The 23,902-nt window shown below is 42.4% G+C and overlaps 1 protein-coding gene across 13 annotated transcripts in view; it reads left to right on the forward strand.

Annotated features, from left to right (window-relative positions):
- Window positions 1–23,902, forward strand: part of Sox5 (SRY-box transcription factor 5) — a 998,560-nt gene that overhangs the window by 619,446 nt on the left and 355,212 nt on the right. The window contains exon 1 of one of the 13 annotated variants that reach the window (XM_075982311.1): window positions 4,275–4,410. The exons of 8 other annotated variants lie outside the window; for them this stretch is intronic. The gene's annotated coding sequence lies outside the window, so the exon portion shown is untranslated. Of the gene's footprint in view, window positions 1–4,274; window positions 4,626–23,902 lie in introns of those variants that run through there. 4 more of the 13 variants (XM_075982314.1, XM_075982320.1, XM_075982321.1 and 1 more) reach the window with 4 other exon arrangements.

The raw sequence follows: 23,902 nt of genomic DNA on the forward strand, positions 1-23,902 counted from the left end.
CCATGTAATTTACACATCACAATTTTCAACTTTGAGTTCGTATCCTAGTATAAGTTCATTTTTCGAACTATAAATAGATTTTTGTTTGCCATTAAAAAGAACTCAAACTTCATATTCTGTATGGTGAATTTAAAAAAAAAAGCTAAAAAAAGCCAGGATGCAAGATCCCCAGGCTTTTTTCATTTTCATGCAAGCTATACCTTCTGTATAAACATTTGTCGTATCTGACTATGCAACTCAAGCTAGGTGCTAGACCAGCTGGTTAAAAATATGCTAAGTCAAGCTGTTTATCACTCAAACGCCTGAATTTGAGATGAAAAGACGAAAAAAGAAAGGACAAGGATTAAAACATTCTAGAACTGAAGTCATGGGGGAGAGAGAATGTGGAGGAGAAAATAATGCTTGGCTGTGGTCACATCCCCGAGAAGCCACTGTGTGCCCAGGGAAGAAAGTGGACGAGGTGGTGGCTCCTGAGTCACTCTGCTCTAGCTCTCGATCCTCTCTACTAAGAAGGTGGATCGTTCCTCAAGGTTCTGAATTATTTTTTCCCTAAAGTTTCCCATATGAACTCTGCTGGCCAGTGAGCTCTCCTTTGCAAACGCAGTCTTGTTTCTATGTGGATACTCAAGTTGTTCACACTGGAGCACATTATTGCCTAATGGAGCGATTTGTTAATTGAACAGAGTAAGTTTCCAGCAAGTACAGATGAACACCCTTACGATATATACTTTTATTTTTTTTGCAAATAAAACTCCAAGTGATTTGTAGCGTGTTATCAGCCAGGCTTTATAAAGAGGCAGTTACACATTAACAGACTACACTCTATTTCTCTTATAGGCGAGCTGCCTGCTGGGAACTTTATTTGTATTTTTTTTTCAATTATCTCTTTTTAAGCCAAACTTTTCCCTTTTACATCTTAACGCTCAACGCTTCTAGCATTGTTTTGTGTTCCCCTTCTAGTGATGTTTTTAAGTTCTTTTCTGCATTGTGCAGGGGCATCCATGTTTAGCTGGGTAATTAAATAAGCCGGTTATAATCAAGTAGTTTGCGTGTATATGTGCCCTATGTGTAAGCAGCAGTAGTTAAAGTCATTTTGAAAACTGTCTCACAATCTAGCATTTTTAATAATTTACCCTGAGATCAGATTGGGCAATACTTCCCCAAATCCCAGCAAAGCCCTGACAGTTTGTGTACTCCCCATTCTCCCATTGCCACTCACAGAGCAGATCATGTAGATCGATACAGGGCTGGATATTGAAATTCTCCAAAGAGCAACCCCATAATAGCACTACCATATATCATCAGAATGAGGTTGGTTTGTTCTCTGTGTTCTCCTGTGCCTCAACAGCGATTTGCAACTTTTGTTGAATAAGTAGGTCATTTTTATTGACTCAATTTTCATTCTATTTGCTCACCTGCCATCAAAGAGTTTTTCACTCAAATTCATTTAGTCTTCTTAAAGAATTCCTAATGTCTTCATGAATGGAAAATTAGGCGTAGTGGGCAGCAATTAGTCAGAGTTCAGGTGCCATTAAAGTTTTAAGTGAGTTGTATCTCTAACGTCACTGGTAGAGCAGTGCCCATCTTCTATGATTCCTCCCTACCCAATAGACAGAGCCTTGGAAACTTCAAGAAATAATTTAAAACTTTCAGATCAGTCGAAGGATGCAGATTTAGGTGATGAGTGTCTGTGTTTCCAGCTGCAGGAAGGGACAGACTCAAGAGTCTCGGGTTGACAAAGGGCTGTTACATAGCTAAGGAGCAGATGACAGTGTCATTGTCTGTGAGGGTGTTCAAGAGGTAGAGGGAGGTGCGTTTCAGAAGTAGCAGGCTTGAACTGCCAGCTCCTGCTTCCCGGCAGCTCCTGCAGGGCTGACTGAGTGACTGAAGGGCAAATCTCAGGTGCGGGAGCAATGGGCAATGCATGGCCCGGCAGATGCTAAGAGAGACAGACCTCGGGTCCAGCTATGGCTACGCACCACAATGGGCAGCATTGTCCACGTGCCGTGAATAGAAGCATCCCTAGCCCTCTGGAGAGGTCTTAGTGAAGTCATTGTCCTTCCATCCAACTGAGAGTTAAAGAATGAGATAGTGTGACTTCAGGTTTTTCATTTGAGAATGTCTTTTGTCTCTCGACACTTCAACACGGGAAATACTTGCTTTAGCTTGTGGTGCGACTCTCCTGCTGCTGAAGGGGAAACAACCATGTCTGAGACTTTATCAACGGCACAGTTGTCAGCTGGTTTACTTCATGTGTGTGCCCGTCTTCCATGTGAGTTACCTACCATGACCAGGTTACCTACCATGCTTCTCAGTTGTCGAACTGGAAAATTTCATTTAAGGAAGTAAAAGACTTCAAAGTGCATCTATTTAAAAAAGACTTGCTCTTCCCAGAAAGAAAGAAAAGTTAGGAGTGAAGGATGCAGCATGTGGCCTCAGAGCCTCCCTCATGCAGTGGTGTGCTTCTCTCCAAACGGGTACCCACCGCAGCCTCTTTCCCCATGTCGAAGGGAGCCCTGCAGGGTCAAGACCTCATGCAAAAGAAAAGGAATTAGCTCAACTTACACTTAGCCCATTCCCATTGGATTTATATCCAGTCAGCCCAATGGGAGAGATTGTTTTATTATAAAAGCCCCCACTTTATTCTGAAGCAGGGAATATCCTTCCAGGTCTGTGAAAACCATTTTTGCAAATTGCCATGGGAAACTACTAGCAGCATGGAAGGCTACCCCTCCCAATATTGGTATTTTAGTTACTGCTCCTCCCAGTAAAATATATTTTCTACCTGGGCATTTATTCAATATAGTTGGAGTCTTATAAAAAAAAATCTGTTCTGCTCCTAATTTACCAGTTCATTCAGGTTAGCAGGTAGCTTCCAGACAGGAATTTAAAAGGTACCTGCCTGGCTTTTGTCACCCCAAGGCAACTGTAAGCTTACAGGTCTCATGGTCAGTGTGTTCTGATGTTGCTGGAGGACGTAGTCATTCATTGCAGATTGTAATTGCCATCTTAATAACTTGTGAGCTCGACTGAGCTGACACCTTGGTTTGGAATGCAGCTCACTAGAAGCAGCGTGTAAACCGCACTTCTGTCCCACACCCCATTCTGCCTGAAGACTTGGCAGGAGTCTCAGTGATCACCAAGAACAATGCGGGGTTAAATGCCAGGTGGCACTGTGGCCAGATCAGGGGAAAGCAGGCTGGAGAAATGGAAGAGGGTGTTGCTATCGATTACATGTTGATGCACTTTTTCCCGTGCCTCAAATATCAAAAGCACATATTAAAGTGAGTGTCTGTACTTGGAAAGCTTTTTCACTGAGATTTACATGAGCATCGTCGATCAGAGGCAGATGAGAAAACCTGTCTGCTTTGGAGTATCTCAGCCTTCTAAGGGTTGGAGGCTGTTCTCATGGATCTTGTTCACGCCACATTGACAGAGCATTATCCCCAAGGGGTGTCTCATTTTTATTGTCTGGTCTTTCCTTGTCCATTCTTGAGCTACCTAAGCCGTATGTTGAATCGTGCAGGTATGTGTTATGTGGTCTAAACACAACCCGTTTATACATTAGGTTTAAAGGCATAACTGTTGGGTGCTGTTTACCTTGTAAATTTGCTATTCCTCTGTAGCTTTAGTGAGATTAACCAATATCATGGGGCATCAAGGAATGGAAGCCAAACTCTCCATTCTTCTCTTGTGCTAAGTCAGTGTGTTCGGTTCTGAGTCAAGTGATGGCAGTGATCTTAAAGGTGTGACTCACCTACGTGTGAGTCCTACTCTTCTTAATCCAAACATGCTAGTGGAGAAATCGACAGAGAGATCTCATTCCTCCTTAATTCTGTCCTCCCTGGCTTTGCACCTAGGGGTGGCACTCTCGTTGGCAGAGCATGTAAAATTCAAATGCGGTGCACATGAAGTAGATCAAGGGGGATTGCTAGAGCAAGAAGAGAAAAAAAAGACCCACTAAAGACTAACGCTGTTTTCCTTAAACGAGCAGGGTTGATTTGGGTTTACATCTGGAGACTGCCTTCTACTCCTTCCTGTGAATCAGGAACCTTTTCCCCTTTGACTCTGTGTTCTGCCCTGCAGCCTGGAAGCCTATTTGCCTTTTCTTTGCTGTCGTCTCCCCTTCCTTTCCCCTGCTAGTTGAGAGTTCCCCATCTCCTTGGGAGATCCTGTGGCGTATGGTTCTGCTTGTCCAATAGGGGGGTGTGCGTTTCTCCACATCAGCATCCCTTTCTCCTGGAGGCTGGGAGTGAAAGCTCAGCAGTGCTGCGTTGCCAGCCTTTGCCAGCCCGAGAAGTCACAGCCTCCAAGTTGCTCCCAGCTCTTGCTCCTTCTTTGTGGGCATTGCGTTCCGCACGTTGGGCTGCCGGCAAGGACCAGACCAAGGCGAGATTTAGAAGAATTCTGGTGAGAACTATTCCGAGGGATATGGCATTTTAAAAGAATTGCAGTAAACAAACAGAATTGCAGCATCAACAAAGATAATTAGCATAAACAATGTCGTTTTAGGACAGGTGGTTTAAAAAAACAAACAAAGCAAAAAACCCAAATATGAACCCAATTTGAATTCTGCCAATTTGGAACCATTGAACCGTAATCTGCACCTCTTGCGCACTGCCCAGGTTTGTTGATGAACTTGTTAAAATGCATCCTTTCTGTTTCTTTTGTATCATTTTCCAGTCATTGTGCCCTTCTTTCACCCAGCTTGAATGTAATTAATCTATTTAAAGGTAGTTTAAAGACCTTTATATTCATAAAACATGACAGAAGGAAAACGAAAAACAAAAGCTTCAGGGTGTTCAGAGATATTTCAGATCAGAAGTGAAATGACTCCAGGCTGGAGCTTGACTCCTCATGTCCCGAGTCTCCAAACTCTTGCCTTCTCTCTTTGATCTAAGTATCATTTGGATAATTCAGTTCTGCTGCGTTATTGATACATTTGTCATTGCCTCGTTAGTCTCAGTTGCTACTCTTTCCTCTCCTCTGCCTTGTCACTGGGTGCATGTGTGTCTCCGGGCTGCTTGTCTTTGCTGCTTTCCTCTCTAACTTGGAGAAGGGGGCATGGCATTGACTCCAGGGATGGACTTGCTAGTCACTGTGAGCTACGATGTCTAACGTGACTGTGCTGTCACTGGGAGTTTAAATCTGCGGTCCTTCAGACTTACTACTAAATGACGTTTTTCGGAATGCCTTGCGTGGAAATGTTTTGACTCAAATGAGATGTGGAGTGTGGCTGCAGGGAAAGCTGTTTATTTTTCCTACATTAAGGATGAAAAGTTCTTTATTGGAGTTAAGAGATTTTTCCCCCTCTTTCGTATTCTCTTGGAGAATGAAGTCCTGCCTTTCCAAGTGTGCTTCTGTCGTAGACTGGTGGCCCTTCTTGCTGAAGCTGAAATAGGAACGTTTGTGAATGAGTTTTAGTTTCTCGGAGTTATAAAAATGTGTGTAAACTAGTAAATTGTGTCTCATTCATGTGCTGTGGAGATTTCTCCTACTTTACGGACAAAAATAATTTGGCGACTAACGAATTAGGGCTACCTGCCAGTCTCATCACGCACTGTAGGTAAGAGGGGGGCAAAGCAGGAGAGCTGCTGCCAGGCACCGGGGAAAGTTTCGTGTGTGGTCGTGTTTCTATTTCTGCCCTTCACATCTCTGAAAGGATGTGTGTTTTAGAAAAGAAAACGTTCAAACACAGAAGACACGCTCTTTCTTCCGCAGGCATGCGTACAGGCATGCGTGCAGCCACTGGGATCTCTCTTGCTTGGAGGCGCCCGGATGCCACTGGCCTCGCTTGCACTGCCTGCTCATCCCAGTCTCCGTCACACTGAAACCTCTGAGTCAAATGCACTGAGAATAGATGCACAGGAAGATGGGAACTTGAGGGCACAGAGAATTCGCTAGAAGCCCCTTGCCCTGGAAGATGTGGTATTGTGAGGCTAGGAGACAGAGGTCAGTTAGAGCTGTGAGTAGCTCTGGTGTCCTGAGGGATGTACCTTCTCAGCTGGGATTTCAGGACATTGCTGAAAGCAGACATGAAAGAGTTAACCCACTTTGCCTGCTTTTTTTTTTTTTTTTTAAATTTCTGAATCCAGGGGAAAGGAGACAGACAAGCACATTGTGTATGTGTGGGGTTTTTTTGTACATTTTTAATCAAAATTTATTTCAAATGGTAGTCAGTGTGTACTTAGCACTAAGAGGGAGTCACCGAAGGGGTGGTGAGCTGCCTGAGCCCCACCTCTGAGACTTTTTCATGTGAGCTGTTGAAATCTCATTTTAATAAATTATACGTATGTAGGTATATATAATGAGAGATCCTCCTAATGAAAGGAAGCACTGACGTTGAAAATGACATACGTTTCATATAAAAGAGCATGAAGTGGAAAAGTGCTACCCCGTGCCACTGCTTCTTCATCCTGAGTTGATGTAGATCCCTCGACAAAGTTCTAAACCATGCTGGCTCTAATTGTGGAGCCGAGACAATTGTGTGTTTGCTACAATTCTTCCTTGTGGGTATTTACTCTGGGCAGGAGTTTGTTAGGCAATAGGCTACAAAGTCCAGGAGATTTTTTTTTTCTTTCTCACTCCTGTCCTGGTGCCCCTTTGCTCATTCCCTTGTTTTTGTTTTCCTATTAGAATATTTGCTGTTGCATTTCATAACAGATTTGAAAGGGGACTCCAGGAAGATGCCACATAAAATAAAGGTTAAGAATTCATTTCTCCTTTCGTGTCAGCCCGAGGCTGGAGAGCCTGGAAGCCCTTCTATGTTGTTCCCAGTTCTTTAGAAGAGGGAGGATTGAACTTATGTTCAAACTGCTGTGGCCCTGATTAACTCATTAATTCAACTCTGACCTGTGCCAACCATAGCTGAACACAGAGTATCAGATTGTCACCGTTAGCATCAGATTGTCAAACAAGAAGGAAACTTTAATAGACAAAGGCCCAGTCAACAGAACACCTGGGCGTGCGTAAACAAAGAGAAATCCACATTTTCCTCTCCTCCAAATCAGAGCTAAATTTGGGAATTGTCTTTAGATCCTGGGGGATTATGGGCTACACATCTTGTTAAGGTATTGTTTTATAAACTTAGAATTACTGGAAAAATAAAATGAATCGGTTTTGACCGCTGAACAATTTAAGGTTTAATGTTTTAAAAGCATTCCTCTAGGGTAATAGAAACAGATCCAAAAGACACAGAGGGCAGGTTCAGAGAGCTGCGTGATGGAACATAAGATGTATACTTTTATGAGTAGATTAAAAAATAATTAGAAGTGGCTAGTAGTGAAGGGGTTATTTGGGGGAAATCCTGTAATTATTCCCTGTACAAAGTTGGAGTTCAAGAGAATTCTTTTTACTTACGACAGTCGGCATCCTGAATCAATCCTGCTCAATCCTGATGGAGCAGTTTGGGGCAGATCACCTTGAAAGGAAGAAATACTTCCTAGAATACAAGTAATATTGGTTCCTGTTTCTCCCACAACGCAGGATGCCAGGGCAGGTGCACCACAGACATTTCGGGCACTCTGGCTTTAGGTACCCGAAGGTGGTGATGTGGGGCATAGGTGCTGAGCATTTTATAACTGACTCGGTCAGGAGGACTAAGGTAGCATTTGGGGACAGTAGATGTTTCCTGTTCAAATAGTGAGAAAGTTAAAGTTAGAAGCCCAGTATATACATAACAGTATCGTGTCAATCTTAAGATATTTGCCCTATAATGAATAGAAGACTTTCCTCTCGCTTAGCCAAGCATTCCATTTGTCTGTCTCCTTGCTGGTGTTTTGGTGTATAATGCAGGAGACAAGAGTTAGGAGTTTGTCCTGACATCTTCAACTTCCCTTTTCTCACAAACTGGGGTCTCCTAGAGTCTTTAATGTGAGGCAGAGGAATAGGTTAAGATGTCTTAAAAATCTTTCCACCCTACCTAAAATGTTGTCACTTTGAAATTCATTTGAAAGGTTCCCAGCTCCTGAATTCAGTGGTCAAAATTCCTGCATTTAGTCTCTCCTTTAGAGATGGATTTTATCTCATAGCTAGTCTTTTTACACGGGGATTCACAACTGTCGATTCGTCAATTAGATGCCGTTCTACAGATTCACGTGGGATATCTCAGGAGCTTTCATCTAAGTACTATACATGGTTCTTTTTTAAGGCGAAGTGACAGACACTTTTATGAATTACGTCAAATGGGTGAAAACATCAGATTTGTATTTTATCTGCTTAAAACTCCCAGGTGCTTGAGAGCACTCGTTCCTGTCAATTACAAATATCATAGAGATAAATTATATATGTGTGGCTGAGCAAAGTGCTGGGTGTTGTTGGGAATACGGAAACAGGATAGTTCCACAGGCTGACAGGGTAGTCATAAACTAGAAGAATTAATAAGAAGATTAGATAGTCACACAGAGATACGGTCGGGACAGGTCTTTGTCTGAATAAGTAAAACTCTGAGCTGTGAGGGAGCGAGGTTAAGGAAGAGGAAGAGCAAGTGATTGGGCAAAACTTCCAGCGTTCCTCTAACTGAGTTAAAAAAACTGCTAGTACTGAGGCCAGTCTAGCCAGCTGCGCCTGTTACTGCTCAGAGCTTCAAGAAGAGAACGGCCGGCGCTCTAAGACAAGAAGGGCTGTAACAACCAAAGAGAGGCAGTAAAATGTTTCATCTGAGAGGATGTTCTCACCATATTGTTATTATTTCACATTTGGAAGATTGCAGGCTGGCTTCTTTAAGAAAACTATTTGAAGGAAAAATGTGCAGTTATACCATCAGAAGTATAATCTTTGATGCATGCCTGAGGACCTTTGGTATTATTCTAGCCTGGAAAACATGTCTGGGGGATCATGAAAGTGTTGAACAAATTGCTTGAGTATAGAACCATATATTTCAGATAATGTAAGAATTGTCTGTCTACGAATTATTATTATTATTTTTTTTGCTTAACGATTGTAATACTTTTTTCTTCTATACTTGCTGCTTTGAGTTTGGGAATAAAAATGAGTGTTATTCTCTCATTTCCCCTGTGAAGATGTAAAAGTTATTAAAAAGCCAACTTATAAAGAAGCCCACGAAACCAAAACTGCATTTAGTTCTATGACCAAAGGCCAATGTTCCAAAGCCCTACTGTTAAAGCAGGGGAAATGTGTATAGGGCGCAGTCGGGCTACTTTGTGCTAATACGTCTGATGGTCTAGCATTCAGTTATGCACAAGGTTGGCATATGTTCCCGTTTCTAAGGCAGGAATGAGAACTTTGAGATACAGAAATCACTTAATTCCTTGGGTTGCAGCCATGTGTCTACAAAATGGGCTTAAAAGTCAGTATACTTTTTTTTTTTAACCCTACCTTCTAAACAATTGTGCTTACAATCACAAAGCTTCAGGAGAACATTTGGTAGGCCTAAGTGCAGTCTTTTGAATTCAGGGTCTTAAAAGTAGACTTCTTATCTAGCAGAGGAAAAATAATCAGGAATTTAATAAAATTATTCTTTGTCTGATAAAAATGCCTTTCAGGTGTCTGAAGACTATTTTCACACACACACACACACACACACACACACACACACACACACTAGTTGCTATAAGGAACTGGTTGACCAGTGCCTCACTTTCACTGTTCCTATAACTACCATTTTTAGACATTTTAACTATTTATCCCTCATAACTTATACTTGAATCTCACCAATATAAGTTCAGTTATATCTGTCCACTATTGATAACTAAACCTCCTGAGCGCCTCTTTCTTCCCTCTGCGTGCAGAAACTCTGACGACTAGTAGTTGCTTTGTTGTACCAAGTACATTTTCAAATTTCACATTGCACTAATCTGTAAGCCAGGTAAATTGTGTTTACACATAACCACAAGAATAAATATCTTTAAAGAATTAATTATTGAACAACATAAAAACCGACTTTCTGCAAATGAAAAAAAAATTACACACACCAATGCTTCTTAAACTAGTGTTTGCACAACTAGTGTGAACTGTAGAAAATCCCAAGGGACTTTCAGAAACTGCTATCCTCATAAGTCTCTCTTGCTGTACAGGCTCCCAGGAAAATTGGGAGGAGGCAATTTCCTCCTTATTTTTGAATATGGAGGTGAAAGAAGGGGAACTATACAGATTTCTTTTTAAGGACAGCTTTATAACAAGTGACAAAAATCACCCAAGAAACAGGGCCCATGTTTTTGGTTTAAAATTGTTTTCCACTGATATAATCTGTTAAAAGCCAGAAGCCATCCAAAGTGCTGCTACCAATTCAAGAAGATCATCTTCTGCCTTAATTATACATCTGGGAAATGTTAGCTGAACATTTTGTGGGGAACAGTGAATACCTTACTTACCAGTTGTCTAAAACGCTGCTAATGATCGACACGGTGCCAGTGTTTTGATGGCTAGAGCCTAGGATGAACATGAATACAAAGAACACAGTTGGAAAAAAAGCACACATTTTATACAAAACAGATTTCAACCATCTGCTTGGCGCTTAAGTATGTGACTATAGGCAGTATATGAAAGAGACCACTGTCCACGTTATGAATGGTATCACGTTTATTGGAACCTTAGAGAAACCATAGGGTTGCTGAAAGCATGTCGACCCAGTGATTCTCTTCAGTGAAAGAATAAAAACAAGAACCCCAGCCAAAATTTTGTTCCCTCCACAATCTCTTCTGTGTCAGTTTTCTTCTCCTAGCAAAATGGTTGTGCTAATAAAGCGTGTCCCAGAGCTATGCATCAGCGTATTAAAGATACCAGACAACCCTCCGCATATGATTTCGGGGAGGGGAGCCCCAGATGGCTCTGAGTTAGAAGAATGTTTGCTTTAGGAATAGGTGAGAGCCCCAAATATGTTGCCCGAGTTCTGGGCTGAGCAGCAAATCAGCATGGAGGCCATGGGCCCAGACACGCTCCAGAGCTCCACGTCTTCCGTTGTGGTTTTAGAGTGTTCTACTGTCAGAGAGGTGCTGGATCACCACGGCAGAGGGGAAATCAGGAGGTATAGGCAAAATGAGAGGTTGTGTGAATGCTTCCATTAGCCCAAAGTGAGGCAGGAATGCCCACAATGCCTAGGAGACTGCTGGCTAGCTAGATAATTCACACACGTAGACGTTAAAGGGAGGTGACATACCATTCCTGACTACCTTGCAGACACAACTGTGTTTAGTGAGGAATTCTTTCACCTGTTGTAATTCCTTTAGCTAAAATATGTTTTTATTTCTAAATATTAGGAAAATCAAGCTGTTAGAATTGTGTTTACTTACTGAATCATCTGGTTTACTTATGTGGATTGAGTGATATCTATTGATATATTTCCTAGCTCTTGAAGAAGTGATTTAATGCAATATAAAGAAATACTTCCTGAACCCCAACTTATCAATGCCTTCAACTATGGCAGCCAATACCTAGGGCCCCTGCTGAGTGATTGAAACACGGGTAGTGTAAACAATGTGTAAAATAGGTATGAACCACATACTGGATTTAAAAAAAAAATAAAAGAATTTGAAGGGCTTTATTTTTTTCCTTTTATTCTTGATTCTGTATTTCGTGAAGTTTGGAACTACAGGCTTAAGATATACTATTAAAATTATTTTCATGTATTTTTGCTTTGTTAGTCTGCTACCAGGAAGCCTAACATTCCATTCAGATTGGAATTCCAGCTCATATTCTTGGCTTATTTTATATTGCTGTTGGATAATGTTATATACCTTCTGTGGGTGGAGGGAGGTGAAGACATTTTGATCAGTGCCTTAAGTCTAGAGGTTCCCGGTTCAGCAGGGTAGCAAGGAGCCAGACAGATTTCAGTATTTATTAACTCTTTGCTCTTAGTTCGACAAGTAGGTGATATTTTACACATATGTATAATGTGACTTTTGCCTGAAATATACCATCAGTTTCCCAGACCTTATGGCGGCATGACAGCAGGGAAGATGTTTAAGGGCTAGACTGGCTATTATCGAGACTAAACATGTGGAGCGGACAGTTATATTTATTTTCTACGATGCCACCATGTACAGCTCTCATCTCTGTCTTGTGGGTTAAGGGGTTTATGGTTGGAAGAAAGCCTTCAGCTTTTGTCTCCCAGCTGATGCTGTACACAACTTTCCGAATTGACCCACAAGATGCCATCCAAGCTCTTTCTCTATGCATATGGAGACACACTTATAAATATAGATGTAAAGATAGCACAAGCATTCAGCATGGACATGTTATGTGCCAGACTCCAAGTCGCTTTGAATGCCTTCTTTATTCTGTCTTCACCAGACTCTCGCTTTCCACCGTCTCCCAACCTCACACAGGCAGGAGAGGGACATGCAGTCAGTTACTGGATAGCTCCTGAGGTAGGAGTATTGGAGTGTGCTTATCAGCCCTCCAGAACCTTCCTTTTTATTAACTTAATTGTATCTATTACTTTATCCTATTTAATGTTCTTGGTGGCATTGGGAGCCCAACCAAGGGCCTCACAGATTCTAGATAAGATGTTTTCTTTAACGACACCCCAGTGCTAAAGAGTTTACTTACACTGCCACCCTCTTATTGATACAGAAAGCAAAATGCTCATAGAACTTAAGAATTTAGTGCTTTGAAGGAAAACTATTTCTTTTTTTTAATGAATATATCTAAATACCTACTATGCCAGGCATTACTTTAAATACAAATTATTCATTTAAAGCATGTGTTAGACATTTTGTACACTAATTGGGACATTACTTACTAAATTAATTAATGCTTTAGTTTTTGTTTTCGAGGTAAGATCCTACTCTATAGCCCAGGCTATCCTGGAACTCACTGTGTAGCTCAGGCTGGTTGCTCTCAAACTTGCAGCAATCTTCCTGCCTCTGCTTTTCAACTTCTGGGATAACAAATATATGCAACCACTCTCAGATTGTAGGTGAGCTTCTAGAAACCTGTCTTTTTAAAAATAAATTTATTCCTGGCATAATCTGGTGTGCCCAGTGGATTTCGGGGTGTATCCTATAGATGCCTGTATAAAAGCTTCTCTGCTTTAAAAGGTACTGACTATAAATCCACTCTTGGAATCCCTTTCTGGGATCTGTGAAACTATAAAATCTCCCCCTCTCTCCCTGCGGCTCATTCTCAATACCTTTAAATGCATCATCTTCTAAAATCTAGTCTTTATACAAAGACCCTGTCTTTGTTAGAAATAGTATCTGATCATTTTTGTGAGCTCAGCAATCAGCCAGGCACCTTCTTTATACTATCCTAAGTTGTAAGTATGTGAGTATTCTCATCTTTTAGATGTTCACATAAAAGTTTTGAAGAGTTGTCTGACAACGGTATATTGAATGTGATATCAATCCTTTGCTGAAAGTTGTAACCCTCATCCACTGACTTGAGAAGTAGCAAGAGAGTGATAGTAATTACAAGGGGGGATTTGATTTCGAAATTGTGTTTGACAATAAAATCCTACAATTGGTGATACAGTGGAGGCTTCTTGGAAACAGGCGAGCATTTGGGAATGAAGTGTGTCTTCCTGGTGTTCAGCACTGTGTTTTTCAGTTGTAAGGTTAGGTTCACATAGAGGAGTGTAAGCCTGAAGTAACCCATGATGCTCTTTGTTCTGTTTGATTTTTAAGTGTTGTTCCAAAGGTAGATGTGTCTGAACTTCTGGTGTTCTTTGGCTCCCCAAAACCTCACTTAGCAAGAGCTAGACATCTTGCCTTGGTATTACAGGTGGATGTTAGAGTGACTGTGGGAATCCCCAGGAGTACACTGCCATCCCTCAGTGAGGTGACCTTTCCCAGCTGAGTAAACTCCTCGTGACATCATTTCCTCAGCTGCAAACTTGGTACCAGAATTGCCTCCATTTCATAGGTCAGTTTTCCTTCAATCCTAGGACTTGGGAGGCAGAAGAAGGTGGATCTCTGTAAGATCAAGGCCAGCATGGCTTACACAGTAAGTTTCTGGCCCACCAGGGTGACACAATGAGACCCTCTCTACAGTGAGAGAGAGAGAGAGAGAGAGAGAGAGAGAGAGAGAGAGAGAGAGAGAGAGAGAAGATAAATTGTATACTTCAGATATACTTCATCTGTTGAAAAATTGTACAAGATGACATCTCCTAACTGATGCTAATATATTAGAAAGAATTCCTAGAATATTCCATATGCAGGTAACAGTGGATGCGTACTGATAAAAAATATAAAATAATTTGTAAATGTCATGACTTTGACTCTTACTAGAATGACTTACTTCCTAAAAAAACAATAACAATGACAAAAACAAAACACCGTACTTTAAGCTGATTTCCATGTTATAAAATTACATATTTTATACCCACATATATTTGAGACATAAATGTATATTACAAAATTTATTGTATGTATGCAAGGATATGTTTAAGTACATATGTTATTTACAATATGCACAAAACAATAAGCCTAAACATAGAGATATGTGCGTACGCACATGCACAAATACATACATAGATCATATATGTTTATATCTGTGTGCATTATAAGTGTTTATAAGCAATATATTTATGATATATAAAAGTTAGTGGTTCTTGGATATATTTCATATGTATGAATACATATTGATAATGTGATAATGTACATATTATCAATATATAGTTTATATGATATTAAAACTTTAGCGAGTCTGTGGCAAATCTCATATATATATGCGTATGACTGAGCATGTATACAATAAATTTAGTGAATTCTTCATAAAACTAAAGCCTCGGCTAAGAATAAGCCTGAGTTCTCTGCAGTCATGATGAGTTATTTTCTGAGGAGAAGCAGCTCGGGGTTTTATCAGGTCTCCGCAGTTGCTCTTGAGAGGGCCTGGTTGTCAGAAGGTAGATTTATTTTATGGGTATTTAATTTGTGTTCAATAGAAGAGTTTCCAAGAGCCCTTATTCACATTGCCATTTTTAGTAGGGACCAAATAAGAGAGGGAGCGCTGGGTGATAACAAACTTAGTCGGAGACAGCACGTCTATAAGTAGCTAAACTAATGTTTGCCAGGTATGTAGATTTCTTGGTGGAAGGATACAGGCAGAGATCTAAGAAAAGGCTAACAAGTCCTGTAAACTATCTCCTTTAAATAGCGGTTCTTCCATCCAGGCTGTTGCTAAGAGATGGGGAACAATTAGTTCCTGACTGAGTTGTATTCTTGCCTAGATCGGAGGGCCCTCCCACCTCTGTCCTTAAGCTGACTTCAGGTTTCAGAGTGTTCAGAGTGCAGCCAAGACATGCCTCCATGCAACCTGGACCTGAATCTGGAGAGCACAGGAGAGGGGCATCTTCCCAGGCGGCGTGTGAAAGCCGCTCGTGCTGATGGATGGGTGATTTTTGCCATTCTGAGAAATGCTTTGTCTTGCTGGCCCTCGTTACACCCTCAAGCATCACTCTAACTTAGTGAAATGAATGAATTAATAGATAGAGGAGCCTTTGAGGTTCTCTGATGACTCTGTTGAACTTGGGCGTGGTGTCCAGTCGGCAGCATCTTTCTAAAAGTATTTGCTGAGCATTTGTTGCAGACACACTGTGTCTAACTGCAGGGAAGCACTGGTCACTGTGACGGAGCATTTGCTGCGGGCACACTGTCTAACTGCAGGGAAGCACTGGTCACTGTGACGGAGCATTTGCTGCGGGCACACTGTCTAACTGCAGGGAAGCACTGGTCACTGTGACGGAGCATTTGCTGCGGGCAAACTGTCTAACTGCAGGGAAGCACTGGTCACTGTGATGGAGCATTTGCTGCGGGCACACTGTCTAACTGCAGGGAAGCACTGGTCACTGTGACGGAGCATTTGCTGCGGGCACACTGTCTAACTGCAGGGAAGCACTGGTCACTGTGACGGAGCATTTGCTGCGGGCACACTGTCTAACTGCAGGGAAGCACTGGTCACTGTGACGGAGCATTTGCTGCGGGCACACTGTCTAACTGCAGGGAAGCACTGGTCACTGTGACGGAGCATTTGCTGCGGGCACACTGTCTAACTGCAGGGAAGCACTGGTCACTGTGATGGAGCATTTGCTGCGGGCAAACTGTCTAACTGCAGGGAAGCACTGGTCACTGTGACAGAGCATTTGCTGTGGGCACACTGTCTAACTGCAGGGAAGCACTGGTCACTGTGACAGAGCATTTGCTGTGGGCACACTGTCTAACTGCAGGGAAGCACTGGTCACTGTGACAGAGCATTTGCTGTGGGCACACTGTCTAACTGCAGGGAAGCACTGGTCACTGTGACAGAGCATTTGCTGTGGGCACACTGTCTAACTGCAGGGAAGCACTGGTCACTGTGACGGAGCATTTGCTGTGGGCACACTGTCTAACTGCAGGGAAGCACTGGTCACTGTGACAGGAGCGGTGAGGAAGTGCACGCTGATGCTTGGAGGGACAATGAGAAAGTCTTGTCCTTGCTTACATTGATCGGATTGAGTACCTTATTTTTGTTTCTTTGTTTTGTTTTTATTTTGGCTCTTTCGTGACAGGATTTCTCTGCGCGATAGCTCTGTCTGTCCTGGAACTCACTGTGGAGACCAAGCTGGCCTCTTAAGTCAAAAGATACACCGTCTCTGCTTCTGAGTACTGCGATTAAAGGCATGTGCCACCACCGCCTGGCCTGAGATTCTCATTTTTGAAATATCACTGTCTTCACAAATAAGAAAAAGCTTGTTGTATAAACTGTTGCTTTTAATCATGGCATAATTGTTTTTAGAATGCTGTTTATAAAAATGGCTAGTTACTTATGAACAATATTGACATATCAGATTCATCAGCCCAAAGTACTATTTGTTTCATTTTTTGAAATCAAATAGGACCAAATTTAAATAAACCCACGTTAGTCAAATACAGAACCTATCTTCATTCTGCCTCTCAGTTCATAGGTGTGCATGTGGGAGGGGCACATGCACACACGTGGTCACATATGTGGAGGCCAGAGATCATTGTTAGTGTCTTCCCTAATGACCCTTCACCTTATGTTTTGGGGCATGGTCTCTCATTGAACCTGCATCTCCTGGATTCCAAGCTGGTTCTCTGGAGCCCCGGGAATCTGCATGTCTCAACCTCTCTGTACAGCCATTACAGACCCATGGTGCCGTCGTGCTGGGATCTCACGTGGGTGCTAGGGATCAGACTCAGGTCCTGTGCCCACATGGCATGCATTTTTTAAGCCTTCACCGCCCAAGTCCTCTCATTTTTTAAAGCTAAAATTAAATCTAAGTGCACAGATATTGAGAGTGATCTAAGAGCAAAGTGATCTTACTGGCATCCTTTATCCCCATCCTTCATATCTGTTATCTAAGTCATTTTCAGATGTAGTTACAGGTGGGTACCCTTCCTAAGAATGTGATTCTCCATACTTGTGTAACAACTGCCTCATCAGGGAAGTTAATACCCACACGGTACTGACACAGGACATTCAGTCCATTGCCACCTCTTCTAATGTCTCTGCAATGCTTTAGATATATTTGTCATTAAGGTTTGAGTCTAGCGTTAGGCGTTTCCTTTGGTGGTCACTCCTTTCTCCATCACTGTGAAGTGAAAGCAGTCTCTCTTGCTTTGTCTTGATACTGACGTCCAGAGAACAGTGCAGGGGTACCGCATGCTTTTTCTGTCACTCAGGATTGCAGATTACAAGTCGATCCGATTTGGGTGGTCTGGACTCTGGCGGATGGGAAACTGGGCACTGGGGTTCCCGAGGGTCACTCTGTGGTTAGAAAGGTGCAGCTCTGAGCTTTGTGCAGCACAGAGTCCATCAGGTGACACTTGAAGGAGAAAGAGTGACTTCCTGCATGGAAGAAGCCTTCACACTTTACCCAGAGAGTTGCAAGGTGTCCACAACCTGATTTTTAAGTCTGTGTTCAGGGTATCATGTTGGAAGTCATACTTAAAACCGACATTGTTCATTTTCATACAAGACTGGCCAACTATTCCTTATCCTCATAAACTGAGAGTCGGAAATGCTGTTACCTGTGTTTCTGGAATTGTTGTATGCTGTAGGTTGTGTTTAACTCCACCCCCTAAAGATATATGTAATAGAGCTCAGGATGTAGTCTGATTAATCAGGAGTGCTTGTCTGGACTGTGAAAGGTCCTGGATTTGAGTCTCTTCCTTCATTGTAAGTGCACACACACACACACACACGTGCATGCATACACACATGTGTCTACACATATGTGTGTGTACCCATGCATGGTATGTGTAGGCCTCTGTCTTGTGTTTTTATACTGAGTTCCCTTGAGTAACACACACATGCACACACACATGTGTCTACCCATATGAATGTGTACCCATGCATGGTATGTGTAGGCCTCTGTCTTGCATTTATACTGGGTTCCCTCTAGTAACTTGCTTCATTTTTCTATTTTTGCCTCAGTTTACTTGTTTGTGCCTCGTTTAAGATGACACACTTGCTACACAACTTTATTTTGCTAATTGCCAGAGTCATAGATAACACATTGACTGTCCCTTGGCACGACAAGCACTCTTTGCTACCTGTGGCAGGGGGTTCTGTCTGCACTAGTCTGGCTCAGTGTCATGGACCGACCGAAGCTATCCTCCTGCCAGATGCTAAGCTCCAAGTTTAGTTTTTCATTCTCCGGCCCTTCACCCCCATAAGCGGTAGGGTTGGGGTGTTCTCTCTTGCTGTTTCCCACAACTGTCTTCTTCAAAGGTCAGAAAGTCAAGTCGAGCATACGCATGTCATTGCTCCGTTGACCAGGAGAAGGGCATTTTTGTGAATGCTATAGCAGCAGCCTTCACCCTGCCAGATTCTGTTTTCAGGTACATTTCAAAATGTTGGAATGGATTCAACAGGAAGTACCCACCCGATACTCCTGGACAGTTTATAGAACAAAGTTGGCCTCACCAACTGAACAATTCAGCCATTTTCTCCACAGGCCGCCTCCCCCTGCATGACTCAGCAGTGTTTACCTCCATTGCTTGTTTATTTACTTTCCACACCCTTCATTGCTCTAAGGCCTGGGAGGGAAGTGCTAGGCTGGGGGCTGAGGGTTGAAAGAGGTGCTGTGTGGCCAGAATGAGGAGCCTGGAGCCAAGTTGGTGAAGACTGGTGTCCGCAGCCTGTGGATGCTCCCTTTGATGAAGCACGACCACTGATGGATGGTGTGCCTCGATTAAACCCTTAGGTTGTCATTATTCTTCTCATTGGGGGAACACGATAAACCTCATTGCGAAGTACTAAATATAACTTTTTTTTGTTGGATCAATACAAGCTGTCATGTTATGTTAGGTCTCAAAAATAGTGGTTCTAAAGATAGATTTTTCAAATGTATTAGATATCCTTAGGTAAAACTACGCCTGCTCATAAAAGCTAAGGCTGCCTTGTCCTTGTGTGCCTAGGTTATACTGACTATTACGTGTGCTGTTTAGGTATATCCGGTTATGTTTTCACCAGTGGGAGTTTTCTGTTATCTCTATGTACGTTATTTCTGTAAAGTCTTGTTTTCTCAAGCTGAAAGATGGCTTTCTGTGCTTCTTTTAGATATTTTTTTATATATAAAATGTGGAGATATAGACCAACCCTGTGAAGTATGAACTTTGTAGACTTCTGAATGTCATTACCCATCTACTATTGCTTGGTCAGTACTGGAGAAGCCTTTATGTGGCCTGGACTTCTGAACAGAGGATCAGTGGGGGCCTCATGGCTTCTCTGGTGACCAGACTGATGCTTCTGTTCTTTGCCACATCATCCAGTGCTGAACTCTGCCTTTGACATTGTTACAGAGTTTGAAATTTTGTGTCATCTTGTTGGTTTTATAGATGTGAATGTGGGGCTAACCCTTATTTGAGGACAAAGGGACATTGGGATTTCAAAACTTTCTACACAAAATAATTCGGATTTTATGCTAATTAAATATGAAGTGTTTCGATGGTTTCTTTGTTTGATTCTGGAGGTCATATTTTAAAGGAGTCACAAAGGCTAATTTATTATTGTTTTGATTGGTTGTTGTTATTTTAGTAGTTAAATTTATTTGCCACAAATTAGTAACAGCCAGTTGTTTGTGGGCCAACAATCTTGAGATAGTAATGGATAATAATGGATACTTCAAGATGTGTATGGTAGGCTTATTTTTTCTTCTTCTTCTTTTTTTTTTGGTTTATTTTGTTTGTTTTCTTTCCTGCTAAATTTCTTAGGCTTCCAGGCTGGCCTCGAAGAACTTGGGATCTTTTGCTTCAGCGTCTGGAGCAGTTGGGACTATAGGTCTATGTCCCCATGCCAGGCTTCCTTTAGGTTTCTAAAAAGCAGCCCCCAGGTTTTGGCCATTAGCTATTTTCTTCTACTTTTAGTAGTTATAAAACCTGGTATTTTTAAAGATCATTGTTAGATGTGTGAACGTAATAAAATGAACCGAACAGGAAAACCCAGGGGTGCAGATGGCACACCCTGCTCTACTGAAACTATACCAAACATTAATTTCCTTTTAAAAACATATGACCATTTTGTATACGTAACAAATGATGAGAATTAAAACCTGTGATATTTTATAATAGATCTATTCATTTCTGTGCTGTTTCAGCAGACATGGATCCAGACATGTAAAATCATCAGGCATGTAGTTGACAAGCAGGGATGTGCAAAGAGAAAGGTGTCGCTTGCCTCTGTAGCATCACATTCCAGGGTTTGGGAGTTAGGGTTCTCTTTCAGTTCAAATGCTACTTTTTGTCCTTCTTTATAAACTCCTGGGCCACACAGAAGTGAGCTCCTAGAGGCTGAAACGAACAGTTCCTGGGTTCCTGCCTCAGTGGAGACATCTGATGACAGCTGCCGGACATTAGAGCTGGATCATTTGGCTGCTCCAATAACCTCTAAGTCCAGCGCTTTTCCTGTATCCTGGCCCCAGTGATGTTCCTTAACGTGTCGTCTCATTGCTTTCTGGGATGCCCTGTGCCTCCTAACAGGTTTTGTTGCCCAGTATCCTTCCTCATTGACTTCATGGGTCCTTGCTGGGTACAACCTGACAGGGACATATGGAGGCTTCTTCACCGTATAGCCCTGTATAGCTTGGATGTACACCTCATGGCCATCTCACGGATGGGTATCATGTCAATCCTGTAGACTGTCACGACTGTTTGGAGACTAAGGAGCCTCAAAGCGAGCATCTTGATAGCTTTGCTAGTCACTCTACAGTTTGCAACTCATAATATCACCACCCTAAAGAGACTTAAAGAGTCAAGATGAAGTCATAGCCTTTAAAGCGTAGGTCAGAGCAGACTAGAAATTCTTCTAGGATACAAAGTGAAACTACTTGCCAGGGCTTGGGGAACTTTTTAAAGATGGATCCAGGAGGCTGGAGAGACATCTCTGAGTTTAAAGATGGATCATGTCTTTCTTTGGAACACGATCTGGATGAATAAGTTACCCTTAAATTACAGTAGAGAGAAATTGTCTTACTATTACATAGTCCATGAGTCATTACTATTTGCCTCAATCATCATCTTAATAAGGTGACAGAAATAACATTAATTATGGAAAATAGTGTGTCATGATCTTGGATTGTGTAGTCATAAATGTATATGTACAGACTGACTTAGAATTCAGAGGGTGAGAGAAAGGGGAAGCAAGTGAAGGGAGAGAATGAATGTTTTCTTGTACAGATGCAGTGAAGGAGAGGGGGAGGAGAGGAAGGGGGGAGGAGGAGGAAGGGGAGGGAAGAGCAGAAAGGGGAGGGGGAGGAAAAGAAAGAGAGAGAAGCAGGATGAAGGAGAGGGAGAAGAGGAAGAGGAGGAAGAAGGAGAGGAAGAGGAGAAGGAGAAGAAGGGGGACGGATGAAGGAGAGGAGGGAAAGGAAGGGGAGGGAGGATAGGAGGAAGGAGAGAAAAGGAGAGGAAGGGGCATTCCCATAGCAAGGCACTTTGACATTTTTACCAACTTGACAGACTTCTGAAGTAGTCATGGCATTTCTTTATTCCTGAGGCAGGACTGGAGCCTGTCTTTATGAGTCTGGGCAGTTTATGCAGCAGGAAAACAAAGTAGTTACAGTGACCTTTGTTTATTTGTTTTGTTTTGTTTTGTTTTTTTCTCTTTGTCACAGTCCTCGCTGTCCTGGAACTCTCTTTATAGATCAGGGTGGATTTGAACTCACCCCACCGGCCTCTGCCTCCTGAGTGCTAAGATTAAAGGTGTGCCGCCACTGCTGGTTCCAGTTGCTGTGTTTTTTAATGACAGTGAAAATGACATTGTTATCTATAAGAACTTTTGAAGAGTGTGTGTGTGTGCATGTGTGTGTGTGTGTGTTTATGTCTCAAATACAAATATGATCATGGCCCACACATGGAAGTCAGGATAACCCAGAGTGTATGTCTTCACCTTCCAGCTTGCTGGAGATGGACTCACCTGCTGTTGTTAGTATGTATGCCAGGTTAGCTGGCCCACACACTTCCGGATAGTCTCCAATTTTCATCTCCCATCGCAACACAGCAGTACTGGTATTGCAGGCATGTGCTGTACCTTTTTATCTGATATGGGGTCTGGGAAACCAAACTCAGTTCCTCAGGCTTGCATGGTAGACTCTTTAGCTGTCATGCTGTCTTCGCAGCCCTTCTAAAACTCTAAGAAAACTCAACCATATAATCTAGACTCACTATTTTGGGGCAAGCAAACTAAAGGCAGTCTGCTTTGGAAAATGGAGCTCTTGGGTTAATCGTCCTCTTTTAGACTTGGTTTGGACTAGCTAGGTCCCTTGGCGCTTTTTCACTTTTCCATGTATGATGATATAGACAGAGATTGTGACATGGATTCAGGCGTGTGATAGCCTGTACCTTATCTCTCGAATCAGTGTGTCACGATCACCAGCGCTCTGCGATGGATTCTTAGGGTCTCCCTCTGGTGTGGGCAAGACTTATTCTTCTTGAAATCTTTCCATGTGCATCTCTGTCTCCTGTTAGGCAGAACTCAGAGTCTGCCTTAACCATCCGCTCTTACACCTTCCAAACCATTTCTTAACCATCCGCTGTTACACCTTCCAAACCGTTTCTTAACCATCCGCTGTTACACCTTCCAAACCATTTCTTAACCATCCGCTGTTACACCTTCCAAACCGTTTCTTAACCATCCGCTGTTACACCTTCCAAACCATTTCTGGACACTGCTATGAGGTTTCCATTGTCAGAAATGTATGAGGCCATGATTTGATATAATTTGATACTGTGGAGAAGTGGGGAGTTGATGTTGGGTCTTTTCTTGCTGTTCTCTTAGAAACAGTGATTAAAAGCAGGTTAAAGCCATGAGTTGGTAGGATGCCTTGTGTACTCACGTGGACATGAGTACCAGACTGAAAGGCAAGCATTCCTTTTCTTCATCATTCTAGTCCTATGTATTAGAAGTTCAATGAGAGAGAGAGAGAGAGAGAGAGAGAGAGAGAGAGAGAGAGAGAGAGAGAGAGAGAGAGAGAGAGAAGGAGAAGAAGAAGAAGAAGAGGGAGAGGAGGCAGGCTAGGGAGGCGGCTCAGTGGTAGAACACTTACCTAGCATGTAGAAGGCCTTGGGTTCAACACCAGCTCTGTAGAGTAAAAGGTAAAACAAACTATTTTCTCAGGGTAGTTTCTGCTAATTATTTATTTGATGAGGGAAGCCATTTTTGTATTTCAAGGCTTACCATTGACTACAAAATTGAAATGCCAGTGTAAAGAGTATAGGGGTGGAGGCTGGGGAGGATCCCATTCTGTATTTTACCGCATCTAATAGAAAAGTAATAGGAAACACACGCTCATGGCTAATCCTAATATCAGGTCACACTAGTGCGGGGGAAGTGTCCCATTGTAGCTATCCGTCTCCTTACTAAGCCTGTCCTCAAAGAACACTCAGGGCCAGTACTCAGCTGCCGGGGTCAGCATGGCCCTGTTTGCTGTTGCCGGTGGCGTATATCCTAACTGGCAGGCACCATGTGACTCCTTCCTAATCAATTTTCAATTCTCACCGTTCAT

The sequence above is a fragment of the Microtus pennsylvanicus genome, chromosome 8, assembly GCF_037038515.1.
Source record: "Microtus pennsylvanicus isolate mMicPen1 chromosome 8, mMicPen1.hap1, whole genome shotgun sequence".
Classification (NCBI taxonomy): domain Eukaryota; kingdom Metazoa; phylum Chordata; class Mammalia; order Rodentia; family Cricetidae; genus Microtus; species Microtus pennsylvanicus.